Source organism: Macaca nemestrina, chromosome 5 (genome assembly GCF_043159975.1).
Source record: "Macaca nemestrina isolate mMacNem1 chromosome 5, mMacNem.hap1, whole genome shotgun sequence".
Classification (NCBI taxonomy): Eukaryota; Metazoa; Chordata; class Mammalia; order Primates; family Cercopithecidae; genus Macaca; species Macaca nemestrina.
In genome coordinates, this window is record NC_092129.1 from 66,769,013 (window position 1) to 66,789,158 (window position 20,146).

The window sequence follows — 20,146 nt, forward strand, 5'->3', positions numbered from 1 at the left end:
TTGAAATTTTCTTCTGAAATGTTAATAGTTACATAATATTAAGGGACAGTCAACGTTTGAAAGATATTCAAAGAATTTATATGTTTAACTATTCCTCCATAGGATTCTGAGAATTCTTTTTTTTTTTTTTACTTTTATTTAAGATTCATGAGTACACATGCAGGTTTGTTATATATGTAAACTTGTGTTGTCGGGATTTGTTCTACAGATTATTTCATCACCTGAGTACTAAGCCTAGTACCCAATGGTTGTTTTTTTCTGCTCTCTTCCTCCTCCTAGCCTCCACCCTCAAGCCCCAGTGTTTGTTGTTCCCTTCTTTGTGTCCACTAGAAACATCTCATCATTTAGCTCCCACTTATAAAGTAAGAAAATACAGCATTTGGGTTTTGTTCCTGCATTAGTTTGCTAAGGATAATGGTCTCCAGCCCATCCATGTTCCTGCAAAAAACATGATCTTGTTCTTTTTTATGGCTGCATAGTATTCCATGGTATATATGTACCACATTGTCTTCATCCAGTGTGTCATCGATAGGCATTTAGGTTGATTCCATGTCTTTGCTATTGTGAATAATGCTGCAGTCAACATTCATGTGCATGTATCTTTATAGTACAATTATTTATATGCCTCTGACTTTATACCCAGTAATGGGATTACTGGTTCAAATGGTAGCTCTGTTTTTAGTTCATTGAGGAATCGTCACACTGCTTTCCACCATGGTTGAGCTAATTTACACTCTTATTGATGGTGTATAAGCATTCTCTTTTCTCTGCAACCTCACCAGCATCTGTGTGGTTTTTTTTTTTGTTTTTTTTTTTTTAATTTTTTGCTAATAGCCATTCTGACTGGTATCTCCTTGTGGTTTTGATTTGCATTTTTCTAATGATCTATAATACTGAGTTTTTTCTCATATGCTTGTTGGGCACATGTATGTCTTCTTTGGAAAAGTATCTGTTCATGTCCTTGGCTCACTTTTTAAGTTTTTTTTTTTTCTTGTAAATGTTTAAGTTCCTCATAGATGCTGGATATTAGACTTTTGTCAGATGTATGGTTTGAAAATATTTTCTTCCATTCTTTGGATTGTCTATTTATTCTGTTGATAGTTTCTTTTGCTGTGCAGAAGCACTTAAGTTTAATTAGATCCCATTTGTCAATTTTTGCTTTTGTTGCAATTGCTTTTGGTGTCTTCTTCATGAAATCTTTGCCCATTCCTATGTCCAAGATAGTATTGCCTAGGTTGTCTTCCAGGTTTTTATAGTTTGGATTTTACATTTAAGTCTTTAATCCATCTTGAGTTGATTTTTTTATATGGTGTAAGGAAGGGGTCCAGTTTCAATCTGCTGCATATGGCTAGCCAGTTGTTTCAGCACCATTTATTCAATAGTGCTTTAGCCATTGCTTATTTTTGTCAGCTTTGTCGAAGATCAGATGGTCGTAGGTGATCTTATTTCTGGGCCCTCTATTCTGTTAGATTGTTCTATGTGTTTGTTTTTGTACCAATACCACGCTGTTTTGGTTACTGCATCCCTGTAGTATAGTTTGAAGTTGGGTAAAGTAATGCTTCAAGCTTTGTTCTTTTTGTTTAATATTGCCTTGATTATTCAGGCTTTTGTTGTTGTTGTTCCATATGAATTTTAAAATAGTTTTTTCTAGTTCTGTGAAGAATGTCATTGGTAGTTTGATAGGAATAGCAACTGAATCTGTAAATTGCTTTGGGCAGTATTGCCATTTTAATGATATTAATTCTTCCTACCCATAGGCATGGAATGTTTTTCCATTTGTTTGTATCAACTCTGATTTCTTTGAGCAGCGTTTAGTAATTCTCATTGTAGAGATCTTTCACTTTCCTGGTTAGCTGTATTCCTAGATATTTTATTCTTTCTGAGGCAATTGTAAATGAGATTGTGTTCCTGATTTGGCTCTTGGCTTGGCTGTTGTTGGTGTATAGAAACGTTCATGATTTTTGCACAATGAGTTTGTATACTGAAACTCTGCTGAAACTGTTTATTAGCTGAAGGAACTTTAGAGCTGAGACTATGGGGTTTTCTAGATATTAAATCATATAGACATCTGCAAACAGGGATAGTTTGACTTCCTTTCTTCCTACTTGGATGCATTTCTTTCTCTTTCCTGATTGCTCTGGCTAGGATTTCCAATGTGATGTAGAATGGGAGTGATGAGAGAGGGTATTCTTGTCTTGTACGAGTTTGCAAGGGGAATGCTTACAGCTTTTCCTCATTCAGTATGATGTTGGTGGTAGGTCTGTCATAGATGACTCTTATTATTTTGAGGTATGTTCCTTCAATATCTAGTTTACTGAGAATTTTTAACATGAAGAAATGTTGGATTTTATCTAAAGCCTTTTCTGTATCTATTGACATAATTGTGTGGTTTTTATCTTTAGTTCTCTTTATGTGATGAATCACGTTTATTAATTTGTGCATGTTAAACCAAACTTGCATCCCAGGGATGAAACCTACTTGATCATGGTGGAGAAACTTTTTATGTGCTGCTGGATTCAATTTACAAGTATTTTGTTGAGGAGTATTGCATCAATGTTCATCAAGGATATTGGCCGGATGTTTTCTTTTTTTGGTTGTGTCTCCACCAGGTTTTGGTATCAGAATGATGCTGGCCGCATAGAATGAGTTGGGGAGGAGTCCCTAGTTTTGGGAAATAGTTTCAGTATTAATGGTACCAGCACTTCTTTGTACATCTGGTAGAATTCCACTGTGAATCCATCTGATCTTGGGCTTTTTTGGTTTTTGGTTGGTAGGCTAGTTATTACTGATTCAATTACAGAACTCATTATTGGTCTGTTCAGGGAATCAGTTTCTTCCTGGTTCAGTCTTGGGAGGGTGAATGTCTGCAGGGATTTATCCACCTTTTCTGAGTTTTCTAGTTTTTTCACATGCAGTTGTTTGCAGTAGTTTCTGATGATTATTTTTATTTCTGTGGCATCAGTGGTAACATCTTCTTTATCATTTCTATTCATATTTATTTGGATCTTCCCTCTTTTCTTCTTTATTAGTCTAGCTGGTGGCCTATCTTATTATTTTTTTGAACTACCAACTCCTGGATTCATTGATATGTTGAATGGTTTTTCATATCTTATTTTCCTTCAGTTCAGCTCTGATTTTGGTTATTTCTTGTTTTCTGCATTAGGGTTGGTTTCCTCTAGCTTCTCTAATTCTTTCAGTTGTGATGTTAGGTTGTTAATTTTAGATCTTTCTAACTTTTTGATGTGGGCATTTAGTGCTATGAATTTCCCTCTTAACACTGCCTTAGCAGTGTCCCAGAAATTCTGGTATGTTGTATCTTTGTTCTCATTGGCTTCAAATAACTACTTGATTTTTGCCTTAATTTCATTATTTACCCAAAAGTCATTCAGGAGCATGTTGTTTAATTTCCATATAATTACGTGGTTTTGAGTGTTTTTTAGTCTTGACTTTTATAAAATTGTGTCGTGGTCCAAGAGTACGTTTGGGATGATTTTGGTTCTTTTGCATTTGCTGAGGATTGTTTTTCATGGTAGTGTTTAACTACAGCAGTCACTCAAATGCATTCAACATATGTGTCACAAAGAACCACACTGTCCCAGTTCCAAAATACTTATTTTGCCCAATAAGTAAGTTCAGCTGTCTTTGCTTTTTTAATGGATTTAAATATTCTCAAACCTAAACTAGTGTCAAAGTCAGGTAGTCGAGGTTTAAAATTAGAAGGTGCTATAGAGACATAGTTTAGCCAATCATTTTCCACTGAGTGGACACAGGGAAATAACATCACTTCTCTAAGACCACATAATGGTTGACCAAGACAGCAGGAAACCAAATCTCCTGATGCATTATTTTATTTACACCAGTGGGTCTCAACCCTATCACATCTAACACTCCTTTTTAATGTAAATATTTTCTAATTTTATCTTGCCCATCTTGAACTGTAATTCATAAATGATATAACTAATATACATATATTTTAAAAATACAACCTAAAACTTACCAAAATTAAGAAATAAAAGAAAAAATTATAATACAATAATATGCATCGCAATCTGTAATGCTCAGACATTGCATCGCTGTTGGGCATACTTATGTCAGATGGTCACACTTGTATGTAGAATGACTATAGAAGTGACATCTACAAATGCAGACTGATGTAGTTGGGTTATGTTGGCAACTTATATTCTGCTACTGGATTATCACTGTTGATGGGATTTTCTGAACTGGCGAACAAATCTTGGTAAAACATTGGGGGAAAAAAGTATAACTCTCCTTTGATATACATAGTACTTGAATTCCTAGAAAATTTAGTGTAGCTGAAAAATTAACCAGAAATGATTTATGTTTGAAATAGTTTGATTCTGGGTTAAGGTAATTACAAACCAGTTTTCACCTACATAAATGTCCAGTAGAGCATTTAAAATGTATGTGAGGAAAAGTCCTTTATTGTATGGCACTCTCCTACACACTGTAGATTGTGCAGCATCCCTGGCATCTACCCACTAAATGTCATAGACCTTTTGCTGCTTAGAAGTTTCTCCTATCAGATACCCTAGATTGCCCCCTCTTAAGTTCAGCCATCCACAAAACTCTAGTGCATGGACACAAGGCAGCCAAGTACTTTGCTATGCCTAGTAAAACGACCTTTGCTCCAGTTCCCAATAAGTTCCTCATTTCCATCTGATACCTCCTCAGTGTGGCCTTTCTTATCTGTATTTCTATCAGCATTTTGGTTACAACCACTTAACTAGTCTCTAGGTAGTTCCAAACTTTCCTTCATCTTTCTCTCTCCTTCTGAGTCTTGAAACTCTTCCAACCTTTGCCTGTTACCCGGTTCCAAAGCCACTTCCACATTTTCAAGTGTGTTTATAGCCACTCCTCATACCAATTTTCAGTCAGTCTCTCCAGAGAGACAGAACCAATAGGAAACATATTGGTTTCCTGACACACATGTTTCTATAATATATAAATAAAGGGAATTTGTTAGGGAGAATTGGCTCAGAGGATTAAAAATTCTACAATAGTCCATTTATAAGCTGGAGAATGACAGAAGCATGGCTTTTAGAGAAGTTTGTAGTATGGCTCCTAGGGAAGGCAGTAGCATGGCTTGGTCCAGTTCTGAAAGCCTCAAAACTAGAGAAGCTGACAATGCAGGCCAGAGACCTGACAGCCCCTGAAAAGCCACTGGTGCAAGTCCCAGAGTCCAAAGGCCAAAGACCCTGGAGTCTGATATGCAAAAGCAGGAAGAGGAAAGGGTGTACTGCTACAAAAGAGAGAAAGAGAATGTGAGCAACAAAAGAAAAGAAAGCTGAATGTCCTCCTTCTTCCACCTGCTTTGTTCTAGCTGTGCCTACAGCTGATTGGATGGTCCTCACCATGCTGGGGGCAGGTCTTCCTCTCTCAGTCCACTGACTCACACATCAGTGTCCTTCCACCCTCACAGACACACCCAGAAACAATTCCAGCCCTCTAGGCATCCTCAATCCAGTCAAGTTGACAGCTAATTATTAACCATCACAGGAGGTATCAGTTTTCTTAAAGAATCTCTGAACTAAGGCCATATTGCCTCTCATTGCTACAAGAATGACAGAAGAACATTCTAAATAGAGACTTTTGGAGAAAAGTTTTGACTTTCCCAGTGCAAAAGAGTTTTCTTTGTGAGATAAAGTATAATAATCGTAAATCATCTATTTTTTCCTACCCTTTAAAAATATGATGTGTGGGGGTGAAAATGATGCAGAGGATGTAAATCTGGGTTGGTTATGATAAAAATAGGATGTGATAATTATCTTATTTGTCAAATAAAATAATATCCCCTCCTTATTCAGCTCTAAACTTCAAACATATTTCAGCACATATATCTTGCATTTATATTAAAATGCCCTCATTTTTGAAAATTGTTTACTAGAAGTATAATCTCTGTCTTCTCTTTTGCAGAACCTAAGTCCAGTAGGACTCAGGTCCAAACTCAGGCTTTGCCTGACAATCCTGTCCCTAAGGTTACCTCCTGTATCAAGATGGACATTCTAGAAATTAATAATTGGGCTGTTTAAGTCACATTGACATATGCATTTCTCTCTTTGATGCCATGTATTTCTGAACAAGAAGTGGCAAAAATCAATAAATTCATGCTTAACTTACAGAATGTCATAAAAATTTTTGTTGTGCTGCAGAGCAAGGAAACGTGCTGCCAGTCTGTTCTTTCTGATAAGAACATTCTTCTTTGAATTGCAATTTTACTATGTGTTTATCTGTATTATACAAAAGCCTATGGCAATCAGAGGAGGATGTTTGCATCTTTGGTTCCATAGAAATTTGCATATCAAAAATATGCAATGCTGTAGTGATATATTGCATAGAAATATACAGTTCAATAAGCATAGTATTTTTCTTGGCACTTTTGAATGAAATACTTCAAGCAGTACTTTGCCTGAGTTCTAAATGTTTTTCACAGAAATCCTCCACATCTATCTTTCATTTCTATTTTAAATAAAGAGGTAGAGAAATGTCATGATGTCATATTTTCTTGTATAATAACATTAAATTAGTCCCTTTCTTCTGGAATGCTAAGCACTTTTCTGTTTCCTCGTTTTATCGTTATATATAGCATATTTGTGGAACCAGATAAGACAAGCATTATTCCTATTTTGTGAGTAAACAAACTGAAGTACAAAGGCATTAAATAGACAAGAGCAAAGACCGGCAACAAAATACGTCAGGGTAGAGGGGACTTTTCAGAGAGCTGGTTTCTAGGGTATCCTGAGAGGGAAAGCCAGGGGATTCCAGCTGATCACCTTGAACCTGACTCACAAATAAGCTCAAGTATGGCTTGGAGGACCCAGGAGTGTCAGCTGACTTAAATGTACTCAGATACCCCACAAAGTGGTGTGCAGGTATGTCATTAACCGTCTTCAAAGGGTATTGTACTTTTCCTAGCAAACACTGTGAATGGTAATACTTTAACTCAGGCAAATACTAAAATTATTGTCTTCCCAACCTTCCCCTCTCTTCTTGAACTGAAAATCGAGCTGTATCAGGTCTTAAAGAATTGTATGTGTGTGTGTGTGTGTGTGTGTGTGTGTGTGTGTATGTGTGTGTTGGGGTAAAGGAATGAAAATAAGGTGCTGCTCAATCTTAGGGGAAATGAGGCACACCACACCTGCACCAGCTGAACTTACAAATGGCTGAGTAGCCACAGAGAGTATTTTCCCTTTACTTTGGTGTTCATGGTAAACACTCAGGCAGAGTCTGCTGACTGATGGAAAGAGAATAGGTTTGCTCTTGAACATTATCTGAATAACCGTTCGGTGACTGATGTGCTTTTCTTGAACTTCGGTAAATTGATTTCTGTAGCAAAATCATGATGATTATGCAAAAACAGTATTTTAAACTACACATTAAAGGGGCATAAGATTCATCAATTTTTGCAAATTCGATGAGGAAAATGACAAGCAAGACCTAAACCAGCTTGATAATAGCCTTTCTGTTTAACTGAGGATCTTTGCCCAAGAACAGAACCACTGGACAGCTTGCACATTTTCTTCCTCCTTTCCAATAGTGTGGATAAAATTCCATCACAAAACAGAATATTGAGAAGCATCAATGATCATCAGAGATAGGAGATTTGATAAGCTATGGTCATGGTCCAACACATAAGAACAATGAGTAAAGACTCTGAGCATAAAGTCATGCAATCAGATTAGACACAAAAGTAGTGACCTGCCAGACATGGCTCATGGTATCTGCATGGGGAACAAAGTTAGGTTCTTGGGAATTCATTGAGAATGTGACAGTGTAGGAAGAAGATATGAGATAGTGGGACTATGGAAGAGAGACACCCAATTAAAGAATTTCACAGGAATTTCAGCATAGGGTACTGCTAATCCCCTCTTCTAAATGTTTTCTGACAAACGTGTAAAGCTTGTATTAGGATGGAAATTGGAGCAGGCTAGGGAATAGGGAGCTGGAATTCTACTCTTTCTTTGCTATGTAACCTCAGGCAAAGTATCTTCATTCCTACCCAGCGTGGTGTCTTCATTTGTAAAAGGACTGAATTAGACTGAGGTGTTGTTTTAGAGGTTCCTTTCGATTCCAAACAATCTAAAATTCTATGACATCTCAAAATAACCTAGAGTAATGCAAATGCCACTTTTTAATATCTAGCATTAAAAACAACAAAAATAGCAAGGGCTGCTTACAGGCATCTGTATTACCATGAGCACAAATTGGACACATTCATTACAACCAAAGCAGAGAAAATGCGTTGGGTCTATTTCACAAAAATCATATCCTGAGGAAGAGAAATGTGTCAAAAGGTACCAGATTATGTGCCAAAATAGGAAATATTGTTCGAGTTGCAGGTGACCTTTCATAGTGAGATCCTTCACTTGCTGGTTATGCTGTCACGTAACTTAATACTGCCCTTTAAAGTTCATTGACATGGGTGTGCCCCCGGGGCACGTCCTAATATAAGCCTCTAATTTACTTCCCCCCCACATAAAATACACCCTATAATGAGGCATGGTTCCCCCACGCACTCCTAGTCTGGTGGGAAACATTTTATCCTTGTATTATAAGCATTTTACATTTAAAGATATTGATGGGGGAGGACAAAAGGTAAGATACTTCATTGCAAACCTTTGTTACCTTCACTGATTAGGGAAGAAGTCATTCTATAATAGGAGAATATTTCCAGAGAGCTAGAAGTGTTTAACTGTTTATATGACATAACATTACAACTTTGAAAAAAATTAGAATCTTTATGTACAGTGCCAAATGTGGTATAACTGGTAACTGTATGCCTCTGGCAGCAGAAAGCACTCGGCAACATTTGACTGTATGTTGTCAATTTCATTTATTTTACTTGGTTTCAAGGTCTCTTTTGAGAGTCGCCATAAGCAAAAAATCATCATTCTGTAGGAGACCCCTGACCGAGTTGGGTGTGTGTATCAGGAGAGACACAATGAGAAGGTGAAACGAAAATGCATGAAATGGAAGAAATTTGTTACTCACAAGTCCCAGAGAGGTGAGGGGTAATGACAGGTGGCGGGGGTGGGTGCAGGGGAGGACTGATGGGAAGTCCAGAGGCAGCAGGGAGCATAACCAGTGGGTGGCAAAGTGAGAGAGGATTGAGAGAGAGAGGGAGCAAAACAGAACTTATGGACCTGTGGGACTCTGCCTATGCTAAGGTCTATGGGCGTTATCCCTTAGGCTCTTATGGGGATTGTGGATTAGCTAGTTTAAAGAAAATATGCATGAAGGGGGAACATATTTACATGATTCTGGTGTTGACCATTAGGTTTTATTGTGGTCAGTAGCTGTGGGATATGTCAGCTTTTGAGTCAGTGAGGAACAAGTGGGCCAAATTGCAAACACCCATACAATGGGGGACGTTTAAACTTCCCTCCTTGTGAGCCAAAGGTCATAGAGCTCATTCAGGTTTCAGACAACTTGTGTAGGCCTAAACATGGATGCCAAGGCAGCAGCTACATTAAACAAATTTATGATATTGCTCCTTACTATTGCAACTTTGTAATGTGCAATGTGATTTAGCAAACATATAGCAAGTGTTTCCAGTGTGACTGGCCTGTGCAAAGGTTGGAATAGATAGACTCACACCTTGCTCTGTGTAGGTTTGTGTTGTCATCCAGGTATTGGCAGTTGAGCTTGGCTCAATGCTACTACATCCTAGGTATGCATGTCTTCTTCCTGCCTCTCAAGATCACTCAAACGGCAGTACTGGTGGGCACATCTCCATAGTGATATCACATGACCTTGAAGGAAGATGAAGCTTAAAGGGGTTAAGAGACTTCAGCCCACCCCAGAGAACTCTGCCTTTTTGCTTGTTGTCCTGAGAGATTGTGTGCCCCTTCATCACAGTCTAGTCCACCTTTTGAGCCCACTACTTGCAAATAGCCACCATTCCATTCCTCTCCCTCCTCCCTGCAGTTCCTCTGCAGGTCTTTTATATTTCCTGGGCTTTTCATCTCCTACAGAAGAAGGTTGTCCTTGAATAGATATTATGACCTCATCATCCATATGATTAATTTAATAGATATTTCTTCATTGCTGTCTACATGCCAGGGATTTTTCTGGGTATTGGTGTAACAGCAATTAACAAAGCAAACAAAACTCTTCACCTACGTGGAATTCATGTGTGGATCTAGAGAACACAGACAATAAACAAATAATCACTCTATGTAGTCTGTCCTATGATGATAATGCTATAGTTCCAAGTAAAACAGAAAGAGAGATAGAGTGTGCTGAGTTAGGGGAGGGGGTAGATTGCAATTTTGAACATTTACTGTTTGATAAACCTGCTATGACAGGCCTCAGTTTGAACTGAATGTATTTGCTCTGATAAGTGTTCAGGGATTGTGTCTTGGTCTCAAAGGAAGTTTTGTGCTGGGATTCTTTGTACCAGAGATTGGGGATTCATAAATCCAAAATGTTGCTGAAGTAGAAAGAGCCCTGCCCCCCTCTGGGAAATGGCTTTAGTCAAGGCCCATCCAATGCCCTTGGGTGAGCACCAACCTTTTCAACTTGAGCTGGGGATCAAGGGTCTGTTTCTGCATCATAGGTGGGTCTGTGATGAGACCCACCTTAGACCCATCAAGGATAAATTGATGAGAGAGTCTAAGGATCTGAATACTTCATAGGACCTCAGCAGGCGTAGGAAGGTCCTGGATGATTTTCAGACAGCAATATGCTGGGTGGTGCTGAAAATCAGTCTCCTGGTGGTTAGGGGAGTCAAACGCAGACTTTAGTGTGCAGGCACCCTGAGCCTCTCCTCTACTGGTGTTGCAAGGAAACCTTGTTCCATCCTCTGTAAATATTTTTTCAGCGACTATAAAGTAACTCAGCTATGCTTAGACCTCCACTTCAAGCTTTTCTGGTCCAACATAGTCTTGAAAAGGCCAAGTCATAGTGGGTTCTGGTTCCCTGATAAAATAGGCCAGCTCTCTGTGACTGGAAACACTCATTAGGGTGTGGGGTGTCCACAGCCGGCCTAGCAGCAGACTGGGAAAAAAGAGGACAGACAGAACCAGGTGCCCAGCTAGGCCTAGCTAAAGCCAAGCTGCTAGATTGGAGCTCCTGAAGGGCCCCGGGTAGGAGTCCTGGACCATAGAGAGAGGGGAGCAGAGGTGGTCAGGTCATTATGAAGACATAAAAGATGTCCTTAGTAAATACTTCTTAAAAGATGAAGGAAAGAGCTTTCTTCAAGAAAGTGGTGGTAGGAAATGAAAAGTAGAACTGAAAACCAACAGAAACAGAGATGACAAATAACATCTGAGTGTATTTGTTTCCTAAGGCTAATTTCTTAGGGTAAATTCCGACAAACTTGATGTCTCAAACCAAAATAAATTTATCCTCTCACAGTTTAGGATGGCAGAAGTCCAAAATCCTTCTGGAAGGTCTGAGGGAAAATCCATTTCATGCCTCTATCCTAGCTTCTGGTGTCTCCGGCTTTCCTTGGCTTATAGACACATCCCCCTAATCTCAACCTGCATCTTCACATGGTTTCCTCCTGTATTTCTGTGTCTGTGTGTCTGAAAGCTCTTTTTTCTTTCTCTTATATGGACAGCAGTCATTGGAGTTTAGGCCCACCCTAAATCCAGGATGATGTCATCCCAAGATCCTTAACTATATCTGTAAAATCTACATTACCAAATAAGGTCACATTCACAAGTACCAGTGGTTAAGACTTGGACATGTCTTTTTGGGAGACACTATTCAAGTCACTATGTTGAGGTTAGTATCTAACAAGACATTTGCCAATTATGTGTAATAAGAATATGGGCCAAAGAGAGGCTCTTCTCATTTTTATTCTCCATCCATGAGAGGAAATAACCTGAGATCCACTTCTCTGCAAAAGTCAGATTTTAGGACATAAGCCATATACACCCACATGCTGAGCTCTTGGGTCTACACTGCTTCATTCTTCTATAAAATAAACATAATACATATGCCAAATTATCCCTTTAATAGATGTGATGCTACATCACTACCCAAATTATAGGCTAGTCCTTATGGATAACTGTTTTAAAGATGACTAATGGGCAACTTTACCTCTGACACTGTAGCTATTACAAGTAATACGAAACAAAAGTAGAGAAGGAATAACATAAGCCAACATATTTCACAGTTAAGGTGATGTCCTACAGAATATAATTCACACTTAACATCATACGATTTGGCCTCTTAGTACTATGTCTATTAAAGCAGAATTTTTAAGTATTTCAATATCATGGTAAGTTTTTTAAGGAAAAAAAGTGCATGTAAAACTAGTCTCCTTTTGTGAAACTGTATTTTAAAAGGGAGAAACCAAAAAGATGTGGTTCTAGAATGAACTGCGACGTCAACTGCGTGAGCTTGACAAGGTCTCCCTAGATCTGTGTCACTTACTATGCTGTATAAGCCAGGGAAAAGCAAACTGCTAAGTTATCTACTGGGTTCTATGCCAGAGTTACACCCTGTGCAATTATGTCTCACAGTTGACCACATTATTAATTCTGGGGCTAAATTCAAGTTTTCCCACAAAGTTGAGGAATTTAGAAGGAGTGGAGAGGGACAGCCAATAAGTTTATAAGGTTTAAATTTAGAAATCCCTTGGTAGCCTTAGCCAGATTTCTTTCCTATATTGCCGCACAAACTTGCTAACCAGCAGTTCTTGTAAAATCAGGCACCAGGAAGTCAGCCCTACTGATGCTGGGAGAGTTCAAGAGAGAGTAAAGACACAGTCACCAGTAGTTTCTCAATACAGATGGAGAAGAGAAAACTTTCCTAGAGGTATGATAGACAGCATTTTAATGGCCCTTAGGATGTTGTACTCTTCTCAGCCCATTAATCTCCTTGGTCTGACCATTACCCTTGTATTAGTAGGTCATTCTTGCATTGCCATAAATAAATACCTGAGACTGGGTATATTATAAGAAAAGGAGTTTAATTGGCTCATGGTGGTTTTGCAGATTGTATAGGAAGCATAGCACTAGCATCTGCTTCTGGGGAGGCCTCAGGAAGCTTACAATCATGGCAGAAGGTGAAGGGGGAGCGGGCACATCACATAGTGAGAGCAGGAGTGGCGAGGGGCAGTGGTGGGGGAGGGGGAGGGATCACATACTTTTAAATGACCAGATCTTATGAAAACTCACTATCATGAGGACAGCACCAAGAAGATAGTGCTAAACCATTCATGAGAAATTCACCCCTGTGATCCAATTGCCTCCCATCAGATCCTACCTCCAATACTGGGGATTACAATTCAACATGAGATTTGGATGGGGACAAATATCCAAACTACATCAACTATCATAAGGTTAAAATTAAGAGAATGAGATGATTTTCTAACAGAATCACAAGCAAAGAGAAGAAAGTGCCAATGGCCTCCAAGGTAGAAAGGCAATTCATTGCCCTCTGATTTATCCCTTCATCTTCCATGTAGCATTGCCAGCTTTCATGCCAAAATAAGTTTGCAGGAAATTTTTCATTGAGGAAAATACATTTCTGGGGCCTTAGGAAAGTACCTTTATGTGACATGTCATCAATCTTGGTATTCAGGTCTTCAGAGCAGATGACATGGGCATGAACAGGGACTGTGTAAGTGTAAGTGTGTGTGTGTTGCGGGCAGGACGAGGGCAGAAAGAAAGATATATGGTATTAACAAAAATTGGATCCTGCTTGCCACAGACCTGAATAATGCCTGGATGATAGAAATACTAGTCATACAATCCTGGAAATCAACAGCTAATCCTCAACAACCTCACCACCAACCCACCTTTGTCTCTGCCATTTACTTTATTAGACTAAGAATAGTAAAGAGTTATTGAAGGCTATAATAGTTAAAGCCTTTTAAAAAGTCTCTAGGTTCTTTTTGTTTTGAAATTTAATTGGCCAGATTCCAGAAGAGGAATCTTGTTCTAAGAGATATAGTCCAGGAATCATCCAAAGCTAAGGAAATTTGGATCCTCTAGCAAGGCATGCTTACGTCATCTGTGGCAGCACAAGCCTAACCATTCCTTAAAGTAGGGCTCTCTGCAGGTTTCCTAGGCTAGGCTTATTGGAGTTGGTTGACCAGTAAGTCACTAACTTAGATAGGTACTCTCTTTAGAATCCTCCTAGGCTGAGGATGGCCTAGCAGTCCAGCTTCATCTGTCAGGAAAAGGTTTACAGAGATGTTATTTCCTTAGACTTGGGAGCAAGAGTTGTTGATTGCTGTTTTGCAACAATGAGGCAGGACTCGCTAGGAAAAAGAATTACACTTCAGGGGAATGGTTCAGACTGCAGACAACATAGCCTTTGGAATTTCCCCTGGGAAAGTATCAAGGGATATTCTTAATAACCAGAGGGTTAAAACTATCCTCAGTGCAAGATTGCAAGTGTCAGATACCTATATAAGAATTTTAATTCACACCATAGATTTAAGAAAGTTTGATAATGTCATATATCTGTTTTTTTAAGTTCAAATTGCCTAAGACTTATCTCAGGTGCTTGGTTTAAAAATCAAGATTTAAAAATCACATATGTATATACAAACATACACAGCTTTTCTAGAGTCTAGTACTTGAAGCTCTTTAAGACACTTTAACAATTGGGAATTTTTCAGTGAGAAAATTCATGGTTGATTAAGTTGAGTCATTTACGAATAATAGTAGACCTTCCAATGAAGTAAAACTTCTTTGTAATTCAAAAGGTGATTGAGTCTTCAATGAACCTATGCCTTGTGTTCAACTTCTAGGAGATACTGGCTTAAAGTAGGAGATTAATCTCTGTCAGAGAGTATGTAATGGGGAGAAGTGAATCGGTTATATTCATCACTAATCTATGCTAAGCAGAGCTTCAGTTTCTCAGTTCCCTAGCCAGCTGTTTTGATGACAATGGAAGGAAACATTTTTTTTGTTTAATACTTTCATTAAAAGATCAAAGAACTTTTATTACTGACAACAGTACTAAAAGTGTGTTAATCAAAGGAAAAAGATAATACTCCTCATTTATTCAACTGATATTTAGTGAGTACCTCTTTTGTGCTACTAATCTATCAGATAAGGGATGCTCAATGGAAATTATGGTACAAACTCTACAGTCATGGAGTTTATAGACTAGTAGGAGAGATGGACTAATAGACAATTGTCATGTGATGTGATAAACTGACATGCTATCTTCCCTGGGCTGAGAACAGCCCACTACCCACAGGGGTAGGCCTTGACAGCCATTTTAAGATATAGGACTGTTTCCAAGCTGTAGTGATTATTCCAAGGATGGCACTATATTCCAACTGGTGAGGCAGAATCTCTTTCTTTTAGGATTAGAATTGAGAAAGAAAGTGCTAGCATATCAGAGTGGGTTGCTTGAACTGGGTGAATAGCAGATGGGGCCAGTGGAAGAGGATGGTTGACATGGTATGTACTGTTTTTACTCTCAGCCTTTGGAAACCAAATACATGGATGTTTTTCTTCACACCAACCAATTCTCCAACTCTCTGGACTCCAACTGATTGTTTTATAATTCAGTTCTCACATGAACCCCACAAGTTAAGGGCTCAGTTCTACAAGACTGCCCTCACTGTGGCTGCCAATCACTAGGATCAAGAAACTAAGGCACCCACACTCTGTCTGACTTGGTTGCAAAGTCTGGGGTTCCCACAGCTCCCTCCTAAGATTTGAATCACTCACAGATCTCAGGTAGACGCTTTACTTACCATTGCCAGTTTATCATAAAGGATACAACCCGGAAGCAGCCAATTGGAAGAGATGCCCAGGGCACATGGCAAAGGCCAAGATGCTTCCCTGGGCTCTCTGAGCCCCTACCCATCACCTCCATGTGTTCACCGGCCCTGAAGCTCTCTGAACCCATTGTTGAGGGATTTTGTGGAGGTTTTGTTATGTAGGCATGATTGATTACATCACTGGCCACTGGTGATTGACTCAGTCTCTAGCCCTCTCCCCTCCCTGGAGGTTGAGGGTGGGTGTGGAAGGGAAGGTTGGGTAAAACTTCCAAACCTTTAATCATGCCTTGGCCTTTCTGGCAGCCAGCACCCATCCTCATTTTATGTAGGGACCAACCAAGAGTTAGTTGCCTCCTTAAAACAAAAGATATTCCTATCACCCACGAAATTCCAAGGGATTAGGAAGCTGTATGCCAGAAACCTAGGGACAAAGACAAAATATGTATTTATCACACCAGCCATGGAGATGCCTAACAGTGCAATCTGGCCTTCACAGAGAGAAGGCTTGTAAGAGATGTAGAAGAGAAATAGTAGCAAGAGACTGCAGGACTCAACACAGCAAGAGAAAGAGACCAAGCAATCGGTAGTTCCATTTTCCAATGGCTTCCCAGATGAAAAAGTGGTTCCCACCTTTCTAGAGGCACAGTTGTTCAACTTTGCCTCAGGTTCTGAGATACCCCAGCATTTTTAAAAAACTTTTTTTTTTTTTTTTTTTGAGACGGAATCTTGCTCTGTTGCCCAGACTGGAGTGCAGTGGCCGGATCTTGGCTCACTGCAAGCTCCACCTCCCGCGTTCACACCATTCTCCTGCCTCAGCCTCCTGAGTAGCTGGGACTACAGGCACCTGCCACTGCACCCAGCCAATTTTTTGTATTTTTAGTAAAGATGGGTTTCACCGTGTTAGCCAGGATGGTCTCGATCTCCTGACCTCGTGATCCGCCCGTCTTGGCCTCCCAAAGTGCTGGGATTACAGGCGTGAGCCACTGTGCCCTGCCTAAGAAAACATTTTTTTAGCCTTGACTTGCTTAAAATAGAATTCTGTTATTACCAAAAGTGTCTGGACCAAGACATATTCCTGTAGGGGTAAGAATATGATGTTATGGGATCACTTAGGAGGAAACTAGCTCAGTCTTGTAGCAACACGGAAGGATTTCCTAGCGAAGTACTATCGGAGCTGTGTTCTAGAGAATAGAAATCAGCCAGCAGGTGTCTTAGGCAAAGGGAACAGCACCTGCAAAGCCCAGAGGTTAGATAGTATGGCCCATTTTGGGAGCTACAAAGATTCTCTGTGGGTCAAGTATATAGCTAGGAGCAGCACATATGTTTGTGGGAGGAGAATGTCAGTGTCAAGAGATAACTCTACCAGGTCATTGGCAGAATTTGTTTTTTTTTTCTTTTTTCTTTTTTTTTTTTTTTTTGCAACAGTAGGGATTATGGCAGCTTGCTTCTTCAAAGCCAGCAGCTGAGAGGGAAAGAGAGACAGAGTCAGCAGGATGGGATTTTATATAACATAATGCAATCAAGGGAGTGGCATCACCTTTTCCATATTCTATTAGTTAGAAGCAAATCACACACATGGGGAGACCATTCTAAAAGGGCATGAGCACCAGAAGTTGAAGCAACCTTAAAGCGTGTTCATCACAGCACCCTGCTATATGCTTTTACTTAGTCCACTTGTGAATGAAAAGGTGGGCTGCATTGCAGCTTCTCTGGCATAATCCACTATTCTATTATGAAGGAACTTTAATCTTGGGAAAATTCTACCATCTGAAAAGTCTATTAGGAAATATTTCTGCAGTGTCAGCAAATATCATGTATTCTGCTTTACCACAAAAACTGTATCGGCCAAACATCTTGTGATCGAAGGCAACATTATGATTCAAAAGTGTATGCCAGGCCAGGCCCAGTAGCTCACACCTGTAATCCCAGTACTTTGAGAGTCCAAGGCAGGTGGATCACTTGAGGTCAGGAGTTGAAGACCAGCCTGGCCGATATGGTGAAACCCCATCTCTACTAAAAATACAAAAGTTAGCTGGGCATGGTGGTGCATGCCTGTAGTCCCAGTTACTTGGGAGGCTGAGGCAGGAGAATCACCTGAACTGGGGAGGTGGAGGTTGCAGTGAGCCGAGATCGTGCCATTGCACTTCAGCCTATGCAACAGAGTGAGACTCCATCTCCAAAAGAAAAAAGGTGTATGGTTAATTCAATTATGCCATAACATGTTTTCAGGGTTCATGAAAACAGATGCTCAGTCAACTTCTCCAACATCTTTCTTGAATGTTTACTGATTGAAACATCTTAAAGACTTTTTTCTCCAAGTTACTATTATGTATAGGATTATCCTCTTCTTTATACTGTATCTGTATTGTTTATTTTCAATACACAATATTGGAGGCAATACCTGTCTGTGTTTAGCGTGTTCTCTATGATGCAGCACACCATCAGGGAGTGTAGGTCTCTAATGCATGCCATCTGGTGATTCAGGGCCACGTGTGTGAATAAACAGTGACTCTGTTGATTACCTACTTGGTATGTGCATTTAATTAAGTGCACAAATTCCTACAGGCATGTGGTTAAAGGGGCTTTGGCAGATTTCCCCTCTGGAGGACTTGGCTGTGTGGAGCTGGAACCCTCCCTGGCAATGGAATTCCAAACGCGCCTGCGTTTGTAACAATAAAGAGTGGTTGAACATCATGGAGGCTTTTATCTGCTTACATTTCAGTCTATAGCCAAAGCACCGTAATAACTCATACTGAAATAGAATATGGTTTTTTAGGGGTACTGTATCTGTTTACTTCATGCAAAATTAACATTTATAAACAAAAAATGTGAATACCACAACGTAATAGTATCAAAACAACCTGTGTGTGAGGTTTGATCCTTTCAGTAATTGTTCTTCAGATATATTGCTTTGTATTACAGAGCAACCCAATGAGAATGGTGTTTTAAAACAGAAACCTACATAAACAAAATACACTTTATTTTTCTAAAATATAGTGACAAAATGATAGTACTTGGGAAGTTAATTTAGAATATTTCAAACTAAAATTGTGTGTGTGTGTGTGTGTGTGTGTGTGAAGTTGGTCTTTTTGTTTGTTTGTTTGTTTGTTTTGAGATAGAGTCTTGCTCTGTTGCCCAGGCTTGAGTGCAGTGGCACAATCTCAGCTCACTGCAACCTCCGCCTCTCTGATTCAAGCATTCTCCTGCCTCAGCTTCCTGAGTAGCTGGGATTATAGGCACCCACCACCACACCTGGCTAATTTTTGTATTTTTAGTAGAAACGGGGTTTTACCATGTTGATCAGGGCTGGTCTCAAACTCCTGACCTCGTGATCCACCCACCTCGGCCTCCCAAAGTGCCGGGATTACAGGCATGAGCTGCTGCGCCTGGTCGTGTGAAGTTTTTTAAATGGGCACATTTACTAATAGATGGTATTGAATTCCATTTGAGGCAGTGCAATGGGAAGGGCACAGAAATGAGAACCAGGAAGAAATCACCTCCAGATCTGGCATTCCAAGCTTTCAGATTTGGGGAGAATTAGCATTTCCTGGGTCTCAGTTTAGCTCTAACAATTGGACTCCCTGAAAAGATGCAAAATAAAAGCAAATATAAGTAAGATGCGATCAAATGTTCTGTTCAACTTGAACTTTAGACATTAGAACATCTGTGTGTCTAAATGCTTTGCTTAACTTCTCAGTAACCTTTTCACAGTCAGCAAAGAGTAGAGAAGGGCATTGTGAGAGCAGAGAAGCCCTTCAAGCTGTGAACTACTGAAGAGGTCAGAGCGGTGGCGGTGGGAGCACCATGTCTACTACAATATGCAGATACTCATCTGTTCGTTGTTGGCTAAGAGGCTCCTGTGGAAAAGCTGCAGCTCCAGCTGTAGACCCCTGAGGGGCTTGCCACGAGAATCCCCAATTAGACAGAGGAATGAAGAGATGGTGAATTTCTCTTTCTTTCTGTTTACAATCTAAATACTGTAACTGGGAATAGCACAACTGAAAACATCGAAAACATGTATACAATGCTTATATTGTTCTCAATGCTTCTTTTTTTTTTTTTTTTTTTTTTTTGAGATGGAGTTTTGCTCTGTCACCCAGGCTCGAGTGCAGTGGCACAATCTTGGCTCACTGCAGCCGCCACCTCCCAGGTTCAAGTGATTCTCCCGCCTCAGCCTCCCAAGTAGCTGGGATTACAGGTGCACGCCACCATGCCTGGCTAAATTTTTTTTAATTTTATTTTTAGTATTGATGGAGTTTCACTATATTGGCCAGGCTGGTCTTGAACTCCTGACCTCAGGTGATCCACCCGCCTCGGCCTCCCAAAGTGTTGGGATTACAGGCGTGAGCCACCACTCCTGGCCCGTTCTATTGCTTCATCTTGCTTGAGAGTATGAATCCCAGAACAGATGCCCCTGTTTTATAGACA

General features: G+C 39.8%; 1 protein-coding gene and 1 long non-coding RNA gene across 2 annotated transcripts in view; one reads left to right on the plus strand and one right to left on the minus strand.

The window, feature by feature from the left end:
- The window catches only part of LOC139363324 (uncharacterized), a 28,401-nt gene extending 12,610 nt beyond the window's left edge, over window positions 1–15,791 (minus strand). Inside the window, exon 1 of the long non-coding RNA XR_011623435.1 lies at window positions 15,692–15,791. This is a non-coding gene — a long non-coding RNA (uncharacterized lncRNA). The remainder of the gene's footprint in view (window positions 1–15,691) is intronic.
- LOC105488991 (sterile alpha motif domain containing 5) overlaps window positions 1–20,146 on the plus strand; it is a 486,349-nt gene that overhangs the window by 448,306 nt on the left and 17,897 nt on the right. The gene's annotated exons all lie outside the window — the stretch shown is intronic.